The 17,252-nt window shown below is 40.9% G+C and overlaps 1 protein-coding gene across 1 annotated transcript in view; it reads left to right on the forward strand.

Annotated features, from left to right (window-relative positions):
• The window catches only part of LRMDA (leucine rich melanocyte differentiation associated), a 1,415,555-nt gene that overhangs the window by 518,066 nt on the left and 880,237 nt on the right, over positions 1-17,252 (forward strand). The window lies entirely within an intron of this gene.

A 17,252-nucleotide genomic window follows, 5' to 3' on the forward strand; every position in this document is an offset into this window, starting at 1 on the left:
TAACTCAAGCTCTGTTAGATTGAATAGAGAGGGTCTGTGAACAGCAATTTTCAAGTCTTGCCACAGATTCTCAATTGGATTTAGGTCTGGACTTTGACTGGGCCATTCTAACACATGAATATGCTTTGAGCTAAACCATTCCATTGTAGCTCTGGCTGTATGTTTAAGGCCGTTATCCTGCTGAAAGGTGAACCTCCGCCCAAGTCTTTTACAGACTCTAACAGGTTCTCTTCTAAGATTGCCCTGTATTTGGCTCCATCCGTCTTCCTATCAACTCTGACCAGCTTCCCTGTCCCTGCTGAAGAGAAGCATCCCCACAACGTGATACTGCCATCACCATGTTTCAGGGTGGGAATGGAATGTTCAGTGTGATGTCCAGTGTTAGTTTTCCACCACACATAGCCTTTTGCTTTTAGGCCAAAAAGTTCAATTTTGGTCTCATCTGACCAGAGAACCTTCTTCCACATGTTTGCTGTGTCCCCTACATGACTTCTTGCAAACTGCAAATGTGAATTCTTATGGTTTTCTTTCAACAATGGCTTTCTTCTTGCCACACTTCAATAAAGGCCAGATTTGTGGAGTGCATGACTAATAGTTGTCCTGTGGACAGATTCTCCCACCTGAGCTGTGGATCTCTGCAGCTCCTCCAGAGTTACCATAGGCCTCTTGGCTGCTTCTCTGATTAATGCTCTCCTCGCCCGGCCTGTCAGTTTAGGTGGATGCCCATTTCTTGGTAGGTTTGCAGTTGTGCCATACTCTTTCCATTTTCGAATGATAGATTGAACAGTGTTCTGGGAGATGTTCTAAGCTTGGGATATTTTTTATAACCTAACCCTGCTTTAAACTTCTCCACAACATTATCCCTGACCTGTCTGGTGTGTTCCTTGGCCTTTATGATGCTGTTTGTTCACTAAGGTTCGCTAACAAACTTCTGAGGTCTTCACAGAACAGCTGTATTTATACTGAGATTAAATTACACACAGGTGGACTCTATTTACTAATTAGGTGACTTCTGAAGGCAATTGGTTCCACTAGATTTTAGTTAAGGGTATCAGAGTAAAGGGGGCTGAATACAAATGCACGCCACACATTTCAGATATTTATTTGTAAAAAAAATTGAAAACCATTTTTTATCATTTTCCTTCCACTTCATAATTATGTGCCACTTTGTGTTGGTCTATCACATAAAATACATTTACGTTTTTGATTGTAGCATGACAAAATGTAGAAAAATTCAAGGGATATGAATACTTTTTCAAGGCACTGTACATGGTTAAAGGTGTGAATTGTTGTCAATTTGCTGTGGTAGATATGTAAAATAGAATTCTGTGTGGAATACAGTTGAAGTCAAAAGCCCCCACCTCTGTTCAGAGATGGTTGTTTCAGTTTGACATAGATGGTTTCTTTCATGCTTCTTACTAACCAGTTGTCCTCTCTGTCCAAATTTGCACCTCCATGCAGAAGCCATTGAAACTGTAAGGAAAGATATGAGACAAAATAACACTCTTGACAGTCACACACAACCCAAACCAGACCAAGTATGTTCCTTTGCGGGACCTTTGTTTCAACATCACCTATTTCAAGTACATGTATAACTTCTATAGACAGAAACATGTCTGTGCTATGGGATCACTTTTATCTCCCATTGTAGCTAACCTCTGCATTGAAGAGGTGAGACGAGATTCTTGAACTCTTTTGGGGGATTGTTGGCAAGTCATTAGCTCAGTCATGGGGATGATACATGGGTCAAGATTAGAATGTCAAAAATACAAGCAGACAAATAAATTAAGTTTACACGCGAGGAGGCCCAGAATACAAATTACTCTTAATGGTCTGTTTCTTACATGTCAAGGACAGGGGGTTGACTTAGACATTAAGGTATATATGGAACCTATCCATATAGACCAATATTGTCATTTTGACTCCCACCACCCACTGGCACACAAGCTCGAATTTATTACAATGGTGATGATGGTAGCAACGAACACAAATCCTAAAGACAAAGAATACATAAAGTTTGTGGCTATCCAGACTGAACTTTTGTTAAAGCCTCTACAAGGTCAAGAGAAAAACACAGGGTAAGCAAAAAAAGGAAACAAGCCGAGCACACAGGGTAATATAGTCATCCTGTATGCAGCTGAAATGTTCAGAAAACTCATCAGGATCTTTAGCAAACATCACATACCTGTCTGTGTCTTTTCTCAAGTAATTTTTTGCTACAAGTAGTTACTAATCCTTACATTGTTAGAATAAGATATTTATAAGTCTGTGTGTACATGCTTTTAGCTTTCTTCTGTTATCCCATGAACTTTTGCATGTTTGCTGAGTGTGGTTTGGGAAAAATGACAATTGTAATTAAACAATAACAATGATCTGTTGGGACAATTGGATCTTCCGCAAGCCCTGGTCTTTATGTTCTTGTTTGTTCTTTGTTAGATCATGTTCCTTCTTCCTATTGTACAACTTTAACAAAACACAACTTAAGAAAACTGCCAATTAAAATAGAAATAGATTTTTGCTGCAATGATACGATAAATTTGCTTCTTATTATATAGCCCCATTGAAAACAATAGGAGGCTAGCAGCTCCCCCAGCTATACACAGCCACTCACATGTAATCGCCCAAGGAGCGACTACCTGTGAATGATTGATTCTGGGCGCAGACAAACTCTGTCCAGGGCCAGTCATTGGCAGGTAATCCTTTCATGAGCCATTAAATGTGAATGACCGTAAATAGCTGTGGTAGCTCTTAGCGTCCAATTGTTTTCAATGGGGCTTCCTGTCTGCAGCTAATTGCAAGGAACCCCTGCTGGGTTTCCTTGAAAACAATCGCTAATGATTCCATTTGAAAATATGAATGGGGTCTAAAACTGAACTCTGAGGAAACAACTAAATACACAAATGAAATACATCTATGTGAGCTCTTTAACCTGCTAAACAGGGACGTAACTACAGATCATGGTAAATTACCAGCATAGTTAGTACACTACTAGGGACTGTAGCCGTGGACAAAAGTTATCAGGGAAGGGGTGGGCATCAATGCAAGAACTTGACTTTTAACATTATTTTCCAGGTAACCAGTCAGTCTTCAGTAGCTTACCAGTCTTTTTTTAGTATCTCAGATCTCAGTACTTTAGTGTAAACTCCAATCCATCCCACTCCTTCAAACACTACAACAAGCAAGTTGTGATGGCAATAATAATGACCATGAAAACATTTTATATCGTATTCTGTGACCCTAATACAAGCTGCCTTAAACTGAGTTTTTTCAGAATTACAAACAGCTGTCAGTTTTTAGCTGAGGAGACACTCTGGATTTTTTTACAGCCTGAGGAAGACTGTTGGACATACAGGGTTAATTTCAGTTCTCTAGCTGAGATGACCAGAAGCTCTGATGGCACTAAATCTATACTATCAAGACAGCGAAACAAATTCCCTCATCGAATAGCCTGCAAAATGGGACCTGTGACTAGTGACAACGATTCTGAGGTCTCCTTGTGTACATTTGACACCAACTCTTATAAAAATTGTTAACATCGCAGGCGATGCAGAGTCCGAATCAACAGCAACTTCTACAATCCCTAATGGTACAGCACTGAATTTGTTTCATCGTCACATGCACACAGTTTTTCTATGTTTAATTTGTTTCAACAGTCCCTCTAATAGAGCCCCCTTCGACCTCCAGGCTGACCATGTGGTCAGTTATGAGGCCACATGAGATTCATGTGTATTGCATTTGTAATACCTATATGGTGTTAGGCTGGTGCTTGGTGATTTTAAGTCACAATTTGGAACATGTGACATGTTCCACCCTTGTTTAGGGTGGAATATGTCACATGTCCTAGCAGCTGCAGCCTCCCCCCCCCCCTTCCCCCTCCCTGTGACTGCAAGCAGGGAATCTTCTCCCTGCACCCACTGTCACTATTTAAAAATAACCCGAGTGTTTGGGGCTCCGCCCACAGGGCTGCATCATTCATTCACAGTTTGCTGTAAATGCACGAACTACAACTACCGTTAGCCATTGCAGCTGCCGGCTTGTAGTTCTGAATGGATGGTGAGGTTGCTGATGAGCAGCCTAGTAGTTCATTCACAAGCCCTGCAGCTTGTAAACAGCTGAAAGCTGCAGGGCTTGTCTTCAGGATTTGGGCGTTGCACCCCTGATCCACTGATCACAAATGCAATGCTTTCCAGACTCCTTAGGGAAAAAATAATAAATGAACATTTTTTTTCCTGCAAAAAATAAAAAAAAGCAAGCAATGCATTTGCCTTATTTACCATCAATAGAGATTGCATACATGTGTTTTCCTGGCTTAATATGCGGTAGAGCATCAACTGCCAGCTATACAAACATAGATTAGCATTGGTCTCTGAAGGCAGCATCACATTACATAAACGTATCAATTGTCCTAATGATTGACACCTAAAACTGCAAATTCTTTATTTCAGCCTTTATTATGGGAACACCTTTATGGTGCAGTTTACCAATCTCTAAATTCAGTACCTGCAATCTTTCCAAGGACAGTCTTCTTAACATTCCAGATCCCACTTCCCTGGATTTGTTTTCTGGATATGTAGTAAACATAATAGCTCCTCCACCGTGGGGTATCATCCCACCAACCACACAAGCTGGTCTGTGTTAAGGTTACCATATTTTAACCACTTCAATACCGGGCCTATTCTGGCACTTCTCTCCTTCATGTAAAAATCATAATTTTTTTGCTAGAAAATTACTCAGAACCCCTAAACATTATATATGTTTTTTTTTAGCAGACACCCTAGGGAATAAAAAGGCAGTCATTGCAACTTTTTATCTCACACGGTATTTGCACAATCATTTTTGAAACGCCAATTTTTTTGTATAATGTGAAAGATGATGTTACGCCGAGGAAATAGATACCTAACATGTCACGCTTTAAATTTGCGCTCAATCGTGGAATGGCGCCAAACTTAATTACTTGAAAATCTCCATAGGCAACGCTTTCAAATTTTCTTACAGGTTACCAGTTTAGAGTTACAGAGGAGGTCTAGTGCTAGAATTGTTGCACACGCTTTAACTCACGCGGCGATACCTCACATGTGTGCTTTAAGCGGTGTTTACATATGTGGGCAGGACTTACGTGGTCGTTCGCTTCTGAGCACGAGCTACCGGGGACAGGGGCGTTTTAAATTTTTTTTTATTATTATTTAATTTTTTATTTTACTTAATTTTTTTTTATTTTTACACTTTTTTTAACTTTTTTTTTTAATTACTTTTATTCCTATTACAAGGAATGTAAACTTCCTTTGTAATAGGAATCTATGTGACAGGTCCTCTTTATGGAGAGATGTGGGGTCAATAAGCCCCACATTTCTCCTCCAGGCTGGAAAGCATGAGATTGGGAAAAAAAAATTCACGATCTCATGCTGACAGCCGCGATCGCGGCTTTGTTTATTTCCGGGTACCCGTGCGTGACGTCATAACGTCACGCCCGGGCCTCCGATGGCCATAGAGATGACTGGTGACCATCTGGTCACCAGTCATCTCTATCGTCTTCATCTGGCGCCGGCCGATTCTATCTCCGGGCCCCCGATGGCACGGGAGAGCCCGGAAAAACACCGGATGGCGGGGGAGGGGGGACGTCCCCTCCCGTCACCTATAAGAACGATCAAGCAGCGGAACTGCCGCTATGATCATTCTTATTGTGCACAGAATCGCTGGCTGCAAAGAATGACATCTGAATGATGCATCTATGCAGGCATCATTCAGATATCACCCCACAAAGTAGAGGACGTCATTTTACTATAGCTGGGTATTGAAGTGGTTAAAAATGAAAGCGAGGAGCACCCTATTAACTATGCCCACTTTTGACCACAAAACCACACTCTCAATTGTAGCCACACCCACAAAATCACACCTATTTTTAACTCCCATGAACAATTGGTACAGCCCAGTACACATGTGCCAAAATTCAGCAGGTTCAGCAGGAACCAGTTGAATTTCGGTATGTGTTTTTCACTGTCTGTTCAACAGAAGCCATCCTAGTGACTGGAATCTGTTGAACAGAGACAAAACTTTGCACATGGTGGGTGTGGCTAAGTTACAGTAACAGTAAACAGGTCTTAAAAGAATATGATTATTTAAAACCTGAGCCTATATGCTGCTAATTGTCAAGAAAGGGAAAAGCATACAGTTCAGTAGTACGCATTAAAGTGGTTGTAAAGGTAAAAAGCTTTTTATGCATTCTCTGCATTAAAGGGGTTGTAAACCCTCATGTTTTTTCACCTTAATGCATCCTATGCATTAAGGTGAAAAACCTTCTGTCACTGATCGGCCCCCCAGTCCTGCAATTCACACGCCGGCGACGCGCTCTTCCCCTCTACCCATTGTCTCAGCTCTTGATTGGATAGTTTGATAGCAGTGCAGCCATTGGCTCCCACTGCTGTCAATCAAATCCAATGGCCCGGGGGGGCGTCTATGGACACAAATGCTGGACTCAGGAGCGCGCCCACAAGGTAACCCCCACCCCCCGGGAGAGCGCTTCTCCTAGGGCAGGGGTCTCAAACTGGTGGCCCTCCAGCTGTTGCGGAACAACAAGTCCCATCATGCCTCTGCCTGAGGGAATCATGCTTGTAACTGTCAGCCTTGCAAAGGCCTCATGGGACTTGTAGTTTTGCAGCAGCTGGAGGGCCGTCAGTTTGAGACCCCTGTCCTAGGGGGTTATACGATCCGGGGAGGAGCTACCAGCACTGCCGAGGGACACCAGAAGTCGAGGATCAGGGCCACTCTGTGCAAAATGAACTGTACAGTGGAGGTAAGTTTGACATGTTTGTTATTTAAAAAAAAAACAAAAAACGAAGCCTTACAATCACTTTAAGGTAAAAAACCTTTTTATGTCTCCCCCCACCCATAAAAAACTTACCTGAGACAGATCTTGATACAGTGCTGTGCCCAGCTTTAGCAGTGCTGTTCTTCTCTCCCCTCTTCTCACAGGGGGCTTGGCAGGAGCAGGAGCTATTGGCTTCTGCTGCTGTCATTCAAATCCTGTGAGCACGAGCCCACATGAGTGCCCCCATAGCAAGCTGTTACTTTTATAAAAGTAACGTACAGTACAGGGGCCAGGATTAAGTAATGCACAGAGTTTGGGGGTCAGGATTAAGTAACGTACAGTGTGGTAATGGTGCCATTTTGGATTGGCACGTGCACAGTGTAACTTGAGTTGGAGCCTGTGTATTGCAGTGCACTACAATGCCTAGCTCCTTGGTGCAAATCTGGGGTTGCCTGTTTTCCGGGGACTGTCCCTGGGAAATGGGGATGAATGGTAATTTGGCTTACCCACTTTTGTCACTGATCAGGTAGAGAGCACAGATACTGGTTCATGTCAACTTTCTCTATTCCACAATCTTTGGTCTTGTCAGAGTGTTGGGCTTTAGTCATTTTCTAGTTAGTTGCTCAGGTTGTATACTGTGCTATACATTGTATAATTTAGACCACTCAACTCTGAAATTTGTGCTGTGCAATATACTGTATATAGTCCACACCTTTCAAATCTGTACATTGTGCTACATATTGTATGCTCTACACCTCTTCTATTTGTACATTGTGCATTTTATAGATTTCTTGCCTCTACACTCTATACAGTGAACTCTGCGTTAGATATTTGTCATCACTCTACTATGTACACTGTGGTGTACATTATATGGAAATGCTCTACTATTTCCACACTGCTCCACTATGTGTGCTGTGCTGTCCATTATTTACTGGACACTGCTCCACCATGCTCTCTGTGCTGTACATTCTATGATCCAAAATGGCTACACAATATACACTACTGTATGTTATATACTTCTCATTTCTTCATTGTGCACACTGTAATATATGATATATGGTTGTCTTTTGGACTTGCACTTAACTTTATTGTTGCAGATAATGGATTAAGGGGCATGTAGAATTGATTAGATGTTTACTAAAAGTGTCAATTGCTATTAAGGTCCCTTACTTACTTATGTTTGACATGTGGATTCTATGCTAATTATTTTGACTCCAGGTATTGACTAAAATGTCAAAGGGTATTGGCACTTACATCAATACAGAACAATTATCTTACCGCTTCAAAGCAACCCTGTCATGACAGAATCATTGAAGCTGCCTTTCCTATCCTCTACATATGAAAATGTAATTTACCTGGCTGACATGACCCTGCTGTTTCAGTAAACACCCTGACACTGATCCACAATATGTATGTAAATATGACATCTGATTTTCTGATCTGCATGTTTTTTCTGGGTTAGTGATTCAGCAAATGCTAAAGTCAGGATAGCAAGGCCCTGTATTTCTGTAAAGAGGGCAGTAATGGCGGCCCCCACATTTCTCCCACAACAGCTTTAATTAAAGTTTCTTCTCAGAAGCACAAGCTTAGATGGCTCCTGGCTCTGTATCTTCATCTTCTGCTATGTACACGTGTGAATATGGACCCTAAGCTACTCCAAAATAGCATCTTCTTAACTATTTCAGTCCAGCACAGACACCTCTACTTTACACCATTTCTTGCACTTGCTTCCTGAAAATGGATATTGCAGGCACTTTTCAAGCAATGTCAAATGTATTGTTTTAGTGGATGACTTTTTGTGTTATCCCCCTCTTCCCTAGAATTACTTATTTATTTATTTTAAACAATGAAGAATCCGCCAATATCTTGTCATTTGTTACAGTGTAGCAGAGCTAGTGAAGCACGCCGGCGGGCGCTTCATCAGGAGTGCTCATTCAGAGTGATGAATGTACCTAAACACACATTTGTTCGTAAAACTTGCAGAGTGGATGAGCATCATTAGGTATGAGGAATAGGTGCCTCACGCTGAGAGAAGAGGGGGCCAAACAGATGCTGCGCATTTTTTGCAGACATCTTTCATCCTGCGGCTCGTCATTAATATCCTTGAAGGTGATCTTTTTTGTGTCTTCTCTTATTTAATAAGCATAAAAACATTGCGGGCAAAAGCTGCAGTGCTGATCACACAGATTTCGTTAGCTTGCTTAGTAAATGTGAATAAGCTGTTCAATAAATTAACCCTTCCAGGCCAGTGCAGCTGTAATTGTTAAAGGTAGCATTAGACAGCAGTGCTTTTCCCAATGCCTCTAAAAGCGACATAATCCAGTCTGGCCAATAACAGATCAGAAAATAACAATATGGCCATACTGCAACTACAATGTATGCGTGCGTGCGCATATATATATATACACAGTTAGGTCTATATCTATTTGGACACAAGCGCAATTTTTGTTTTTTTCAGGTGTTTACCAAAACATTCAAGCTATAGTTATATAATAGATACAGCTCTTAAGAGTAACCACCCCCCCTTTTTCAAGGGACCAAAAGTACGTGGACAATTGAATCAAAAGCTGTTTCATGGTCAGGTGTGGACTACTCTTTCATTATTTCTTCATCAGTTAAGCAGGTAAAAGGTCTGGAGTTGATTCTAAGTGTGGTATTTGCATTTGTAATCTATTGCTGTGAACCTACATCATGCGTTCAAAGGAGCTGTCCATGCAAGTGAAACAGGCCATTGTAAGGCTTCAAGAACAAATCCACCAGAGAGATAGCAGCAACATTAGGGGTGGCCAAATCAACAGTTTGGTATATTCTGAGGAAAGAAGAATGCACTGGTGAGCTCAGTAACATTAAAAGGCTTGGACGTCCATGGAAGGCAACAGTGGTGGATGATCGCAGGATCCTCTCTATGGTAAAGAAAAACCCATTCACAACATCCAGACAAGTGAAGGACACTCTCCAGGAGGTGGGCATATCATTGTGAAAGTCTACAATCAAGAGAAGACTTCACGAGAACAAATACAGAGGGTTCACCACTAGCTGCAAATCATTCATAAGCCTGAAGAATAGAAAAGCCAAATTTGACTTTGCCAAAAAACATCTAAAAAAGCCAGACCAGTTCTGGAAAAGCATTCTTTGGACGGATGAAACTAAGATTAATCTGTACCAGAATGATGGGAGGAAAAAAGTATGGAGAAGGCTCATGATCCAAAGCACACAACGTCATCTGTAAAACATGGTGGAGGCAGGGTGATGGCATGGCCATGCATGGCTTACAGTGGCACTTTGTCATTGATGTTTATTGATGATGTGACAGAAGATAGAAGCAGCCGGATGAATTCTGCAGTGTTCAGAGATATACTGTCAGCCCAGATTCAGCCAAATGTAGCAAAGTTGATCGGACAGAGCTTCGCAGTACAGATGGACAATGATCCAAAACACACTGCAAAAGCAACCCAGGAGCTTTTGAAGGTAAAGAAGTGCACTGGCCGAGTGAATCACCCGAGTTGAACCCAATTGAGCATGCATTTCACTTGCTGAAGGCAAAACTAAAGGCAGAAAGACCCACAAACAAAGAATAACTGGCAACAGCTGCAGTTAGAGCATGGCAAAGCAGTAGAAAGGAGGAAACGCAGTCTTTGGTAATGCCCATGGGTTCCAGACTACAGGCAGTCATTGCTAGTAAAGGAATCTCTACAAAATATTAAAAATTAACATTTTATTTATGATTATATTCATTTTTCCAATTACATTTGAGCCCCTGAAAATAGGGGAACCGTGTATAAAAATGATTGCAGTTCCTAAACTTTGTGCTTGATATTTATGTTCAACCCCTTGAATTAAAGATGAAAGTCTGCACTTCAAATTCATTTGGATTGTTTAGTTTTAATTTTATTCTGGTGGCATACGGAGCCAAAAGTATGAAAACTGTGCCTGTATCCAAATATATATGGACCTAATACCCGGTACACACGATGAGATTATCGGATGAATGATCGTCTTTTTTTTTTGCATGCTAATCTCAGATCGAATCTGATGAGTTTACTAAAGTCACAAATTCCCGTACGACAGAAAAATCATTCAGAAGTGATGTCATGTGTTGTAATGCATTCATATTGCATTTTCAAACGATAAGTTCACTTTTTGTAAAAAAATAATAATACTGATAATAAATTCACATCTTTTTGCAGGTAAAAAAAAAAAAGCGCATTTATTATTTTTTTTTACATTGCAGCCTTTAAAGCTTTGTGCAAAGTATGGATCCTGCAGACACTCAGTAAGAAGTACTGATACAGACAGGCAGGTACTGAATAGCAGAAGGACTCAATGGACTACGACAGTGCTCACCAGGTCCCTCGCAGTTCATTGAGAAATTACAGGTCATCAGCCTCTGACTGTACTTGTAGTCTAATTCATTCACAGAAAACTCTGAATGGATGACACGGCCGTGTGGGCGGAACCCGCCACAGCCACGCTGTTTTCAAATTGTGAAAGCGGGTGTGGGGAGAAGATCCCCCACCTGCTGTTACAGAGCAAGGAGTGCTGGCAGCGGGAGGAGGGTCACTAGAAGCATGTTACATGTTATACCCTAAATATAGGTGTAACATGTAACATGCCCCTAAAGATTAACTTAGCCTTTAACACTGTAATGATAAATGTTTTCTAAAAGCAGTGCTCCCACAGTATAAATTGGACAAGTTGCAGTATGCCCTTTGACCAGAAATATATAATATATTATAAGGTTTGGGGGATAATAGCTCCACGGGACCAAGTGCATATACCGTTTAAACTTTAAACAAAAAGGCTTTTATTTGTAAGCCTATCAAAAATCTTCATTCAGCACACAGCACAATATATATATAATATATAAAACAAAGTCCGCTTAAACGATGATTAAACGAAAATCGCACAATCTGGCATCGTACGAAATTTTTTTTTCGTGCATGTCCGAGTAATATTGGATGAACTGTCATGATCGGCTCTAGAAAGCTCTGTACTAACGATCCGATTATCGTGCGAACGCTTCGAAAGCGGTATTTTCCTGCGTTTTTCTGATCGTGTTTACGGGGCATAACTGTGTGTATATGTATATATATATTGTGGAGAGGCAACCCTGTGTCGCTGTGTATATTAGCAATTTGAGCCTGGTTTTTCTAAAGACAGGAATGCTGATTGCACACCTGTGGGCTGGGTTTATATTCTTCCCAGGATTAGAGCTCAGGGCTCAGACTTGGAGAAAGCTCCACCCGGCAGACAGGAAGTCTGGCCTAGGAGGTCGGGAGGGTCCCAGTAAAAGACGGCTCGAGGAGAAAGAGACAGGAGGTCTCAGAGTCTAAGGCTGCAGGTGGAGGCCTGTTTGTGCACGTCTGTACAGCCCAAAGCTGACAGTGAGTAAGCCGGGAGGCTGAAGTTTGTGTTTATACAGTGATGGTGGAACCCCCTGTGAGGGAAGATTACTGATTGTTGGAACTTTTTTGTTACTTTTAAATAAAAGTGGGCTGCCATGCCCTAAAAACACAGTCTGCAGTGTCACATTTCTGGAAAACTTCATGCACCACTTGAACCTAATCACCCTGATATCTTACTGTATGTGTGTGTGTATATATATATATATATACACACATACACACACAGCGGGTAAAATAAGTATTGAACATGTCACCATTTTCTAGGTAAATATATTTCTAAAGGTGCTGTTGACATGAAATTTTCACCAGATGTCGTTAACATCCCATGCAATCCATACATACAAACAAACCAAAACAAATAAGTTCAGAAGTGAAGTTATGTGTAATAAAATGGAGTAGCACAGGGAAAAAGTATTGAACACATGAAGAAAGGGAGGTGCAAAAAGGCATGGAAAGCCAAGAAACCAGCTGACATTTATCAGTAATTAGAAAGCAATCTGGCCCCTTGTCAGTGCAAATTAATCAATGCTGGTTCAGTCTCAACTGATGACCTATAAAAAGGGGTCTCATTACCAAGGTGTCACACAAGAAGCATCTCATAATGGGTAAAAGCAAAGTGCTCTCTCAAGACCTTCACAACCTTATTGTTGCAAAACATACTGATGGCATTGGTTACGGAAGGATTTCTAAACTTCTGAATGTTCCAGTGAGCACTGTTGGGGCCATAATCCAGAAGTGGAAAGAACATAATTTTACCATAAACTGGCCATAACCAGGTGCTCCTCGCAAGATTTCTGACAAAGGAGTGAAAAGAATTATCAGAAGAGTTGTCCAAGAGCTAAGGACCACTTATGGAGAGCTTCAGAAAGGCCTGGAATTAGCAGGTACAATTGTTTCAAAGAAAACAATAAGTAATACACTCAATCACCATGACCTGTATGCACGCTCACCACGCAAGACTCCATTGATGAAGAAAAAGCATGTTGAAGCTCATTTAAAGTTTGCTGCACAACATTTGGACAAGCCTGTGAAATACAAGTATAGTCTAGTCAGATGAGACCAAAATTGAACTCTTTGGATGCCATAATACACACCATGTTTGGAGGTCAAATAGCACTGCACATCACCCCAAAAACACCATACCAACACTGAAGTTTGGAGGTGGGAACATCATGGTGTGGGGCTGTTTTTCGGCATGCAGTACTGGCAAACTTCATATCATTGAAGGGGGGATCAATGGAAAAATGTACCAAGACATTCTTGATAAAAATCTGCTGCCATCTACCAGGATGATGAAGAAAAAAGGAGAGTGGACATTTCAACAAGACAATGATCCCAAACACAAAGTCAAGGAAACTCTCAATTGGTTTCAAAGAAAGAAAATAAAGCTGCTAGAATGGCGCAACCATTCACCTGTCTTGAATCCAATAGAAAATTTATGGAAAAAACTAAGGATCAGAGTTCGTAGAAGAGGCCCACCGAACCTTCAAGAGTTGAAGACTGTGTGGAAGAATGGGCCAAAATCACACCTGAGCAATGCATGCAACTAGTTTCTCCATACAGGAGGCGTCTTGAAGCTGTCATTACCAACAAAGGATTTTGTACTAAATATAAATTTCAGTTAGCGTGTTCAATACTTTTTCCCTGTGTCATTCCATTTTATTACACATAACTTCATTTCTGAAAGTATTTATTTTGTTTTTTTTGTATGTATTGATTGCATGGGATGTTACCGACGTGTGGTGAAAATTTCATGTCAATAGCACCTTTAGAAACATATTTACCTAGAAAAATGGTGACGTGTTCAATACTTGTTTTACCCGTTATATGTATTAATAAATATATATATTGTACAGGACGCCAAGGTTGGGTAGCACTGATAGCACCGATATTTGGGGTATGGTCCCTTTAAGGGAAGTGCGGTAGTGTTCAGGGGGTCACCCAGAATAGGTCAGGAATTCCGGGGAGTAGAGTCAATCAGGAGAGGACTGCCTCGCAGTCCTCTCTGTCTTAATAGAGAGTTATTTGGGACCCGGAATTTGGGAGGCTCTGAAGTGATATTCGGGTGGGAAAGAGCCTTCTCCCCTGACCACAAGGGTTTAAAGGCCTCCAGGAAACAGCTCATAAAAGACAAGAAGTCGTAATGAGCTGTGTATCTGTTGGAAGCTGCTAAAGATTCAACAAGGGCTCTTAAAATTCTGGGGTAAAGACCCGGACACAAACTGTACGTGCCTTTTCTTTAATTTTCTTTGTGCTGAAGATAAGTGGACTTTATTTTATGCTGAAGATAAGCGGACTTTGTTTTATATATTATATATATATATATATTGAGCTGTGTGCTGAATGAAGCTTTATTTTTGATTTGCTTACAAATAAAAGCCTTTTTGTTTAAAATTAAAACGGTTTATGCACTTGGTCCCATGGAGCTATTATCCCCCAAACCTTATAATATATTATATTTTTCTGGTCAAAGGGCATACTGCAACTTGTCCAATTTATACTGTGGGAGCACTGCTTTTAGAAAACATTTATCATTACAGTGTTAAAGGCTAAGTTAATCTTTAGGGGCATGTTACATGTTACACCTATATTTAGGGTATAACATGTAACATGCTTCTAGTGACCCTCCTCCCGCTGCCAGCACTCTGTAACAGCAGGTGGGAGAATCTTTTCCCCACACCCGCTTTCACAATTTGAAAACAGCTTGGCTGTGGCGGGTTCCGCCCACACGGCCGTGTCATCCATTCAGAGTTTTCTGTGAATGAATTAGACTACAAGTACAGTCAGAGGCTGATGACCTGTAGTTCTCAATGAACTGCGAGGGACCTGGTGAGCACTGTCGTAGTCCATTGAGTCCTTCTGCTATTCAGTACCTGCCTGTCTGTATCAGAGATACTGACATACTTCTTACTGAGTGTCTGCGGGATCCATATTTTGCACAAAGCTTTAAAGGCTGCAATGTAAAAAAAATAATAAATGCGCATTTTTTTTTTACCTGCAAAAAGATGTGAATTTATTATCAGTATTATTATTTTTTTACAAAAAGTGAACTTATCCTTTAAAGCAGTATAAGTAATATGGAAAATAAAATAGATACCGTAATTTTATTTGACTTTTAGGGTAGCTCAAAAGAAGAGCTTTTCATTTTCCAGTTTCTAAAACTAGAATTTAGCTTTCTGAGCTATTGTTCTGACCAACTAGGCCTAAAACATTTTGTCACGTGTAAAGCTGCAGATTTTATAAGGTACACAAGTCAGTTGCTGAGACTGATTACAAGTCTCCAGTAAATCTACCACCTCTCAATCTTTAAATCTTCCTCTTTGCACCTGAACCATCCCAGAGCCACACATGTCATTCCTCTGCCATTTCCCCTGTGGCTGAAATGTGACTTGGCTTCAAGATGTCATTCTTAAAGGCAACCATGTTGTATTTTTGATTAAGTACACATTTTGAGATTTATAATGCTCCCTCTGTTGGTCATCTGTATATCTGATAACACAATTCTAAATTCTGCTTGATAACCTTTTAAACCTTCACACCGGCAGTACGAATATATGCGGCCTTATTGCGGGTGGGCCTTAACGGCGAGCAGCCGTATACGTGTGTACCAGAATGTAAACAGAGTTGTGCCGAGAGCGCATGCTTGTGCATTACTGGCGGCTAACGGAAAGCTCCTGATCTTCACTTGCGATCAGGAGCTTTTCGATCATATGACCACTGTGACAGCCAATCACAGCAGTCAGATAATCAGAAACTCTGCTGCGCCTCCTGGCATCCGAAACCTCTTAAAGGGTCGGGAGGCGCCAGCATTAAAGGATTAATATAAGATGACTAATAGACTTTAGAGAACATTCAAAGAACTTTTGGCGACATGGAAGTCAGTTTTTAGCCAACCATTATTCCCACCTTTGCATTTTGGTGCATTTTTTGCATCTGTTGAATTCAACGGAAATGCATCAAAACACATTGTTATGGATCAGGATACAGAGGGTACAAGAACAAAAGAAAGACTAGACAATGCGAACTGTATCACCAGTAATTGCGCATTCTCAGAAATTGATCAGTATACTGGCAAATTATCCTAAGAACCCAAACTTCCCTAATCCAGACACATGAAACAACCAAAAACAGCATGTATATGCTATACATACAATTCACAGGGTAGAATGTCACCACCTGAAGTTCATCAGCTCACTGGCCTGCTAGCCAACCGTACACACACATAGATACACAGAGATCACTGTTGCTGGTAATGTGATATTTCCTTGTCTATGGCAGCAGATTTGGTAGCTTCCATATGCTGACACTAATCTGCATGTAACCAGTTTACAGCTTAATAACTTTAGTATTGCAAAAGGGCGTAACAGTGCAGAAATATGTAATAATTACAAAAACCAAGAAAAAATAGATACAGGGATATTGGTTATTTGCTACAAAATAAAAATGGGAGCAAAAAACAGATGTAAGCATTCCCACTTGGGCAGTGTGATTTTATCCTGTTGGTGGAGCACACTGGGGAAATTCATTAACTGCTTTCTTCAGAATAAGCTTGAGACGAACTACCCTGGTAATCTTCATTCTACCTAACTTTCTAGCGGTAGTGATGTGGGATGGACTCTTCCTCCTTTTGCCTATTACCTTTTAAAGGTGGTCTCCTGGTGGGAGGAAAGTCCTTTTCTGTGAACTAGTGATTAGTTATATGGACTGGCTTGGTCAGAGTTAGGAACTTCAACACCAGGGCATCATCCTCTTCGCAGCAAATGCAAACACAACTTGACCGCTGTGGCAAGGCTCCATATAATCTTTTAGTCACCCTCTAGATGGTTCTAAAAGGCCAGGACATGCAGATTTTTATCTGCTTGCAGCTCATAGTTCATAGTATCAAAAGGAATAACACTCCTCTTCCCATGGCTAATATTTTTTATCTTTTTAATAAAAACATATTACCTCTGGTTTTTGGAATATGAGTAGTAACCCCAGACAGTGTGGTGACCCAATGTGCAATGACTTTTTCCATCCTCCTGATTTGCAGTCACCAAGTC

The sequence above is a fragment of the Aquarana catesbeiana genome, linkage group LG08 (genome assembly GCF_042186555.1).
Source record: "Aquarana catesbeiana isolate 2022-GZ linkage group LG08, ASM4218655v1, whole genome shotgun sequence".
NCBI lineage: Eukaryota > Metazoa > Chordata > Amphibia > Anura > Ranidae > Aquarana > Aquarana catesbeiana.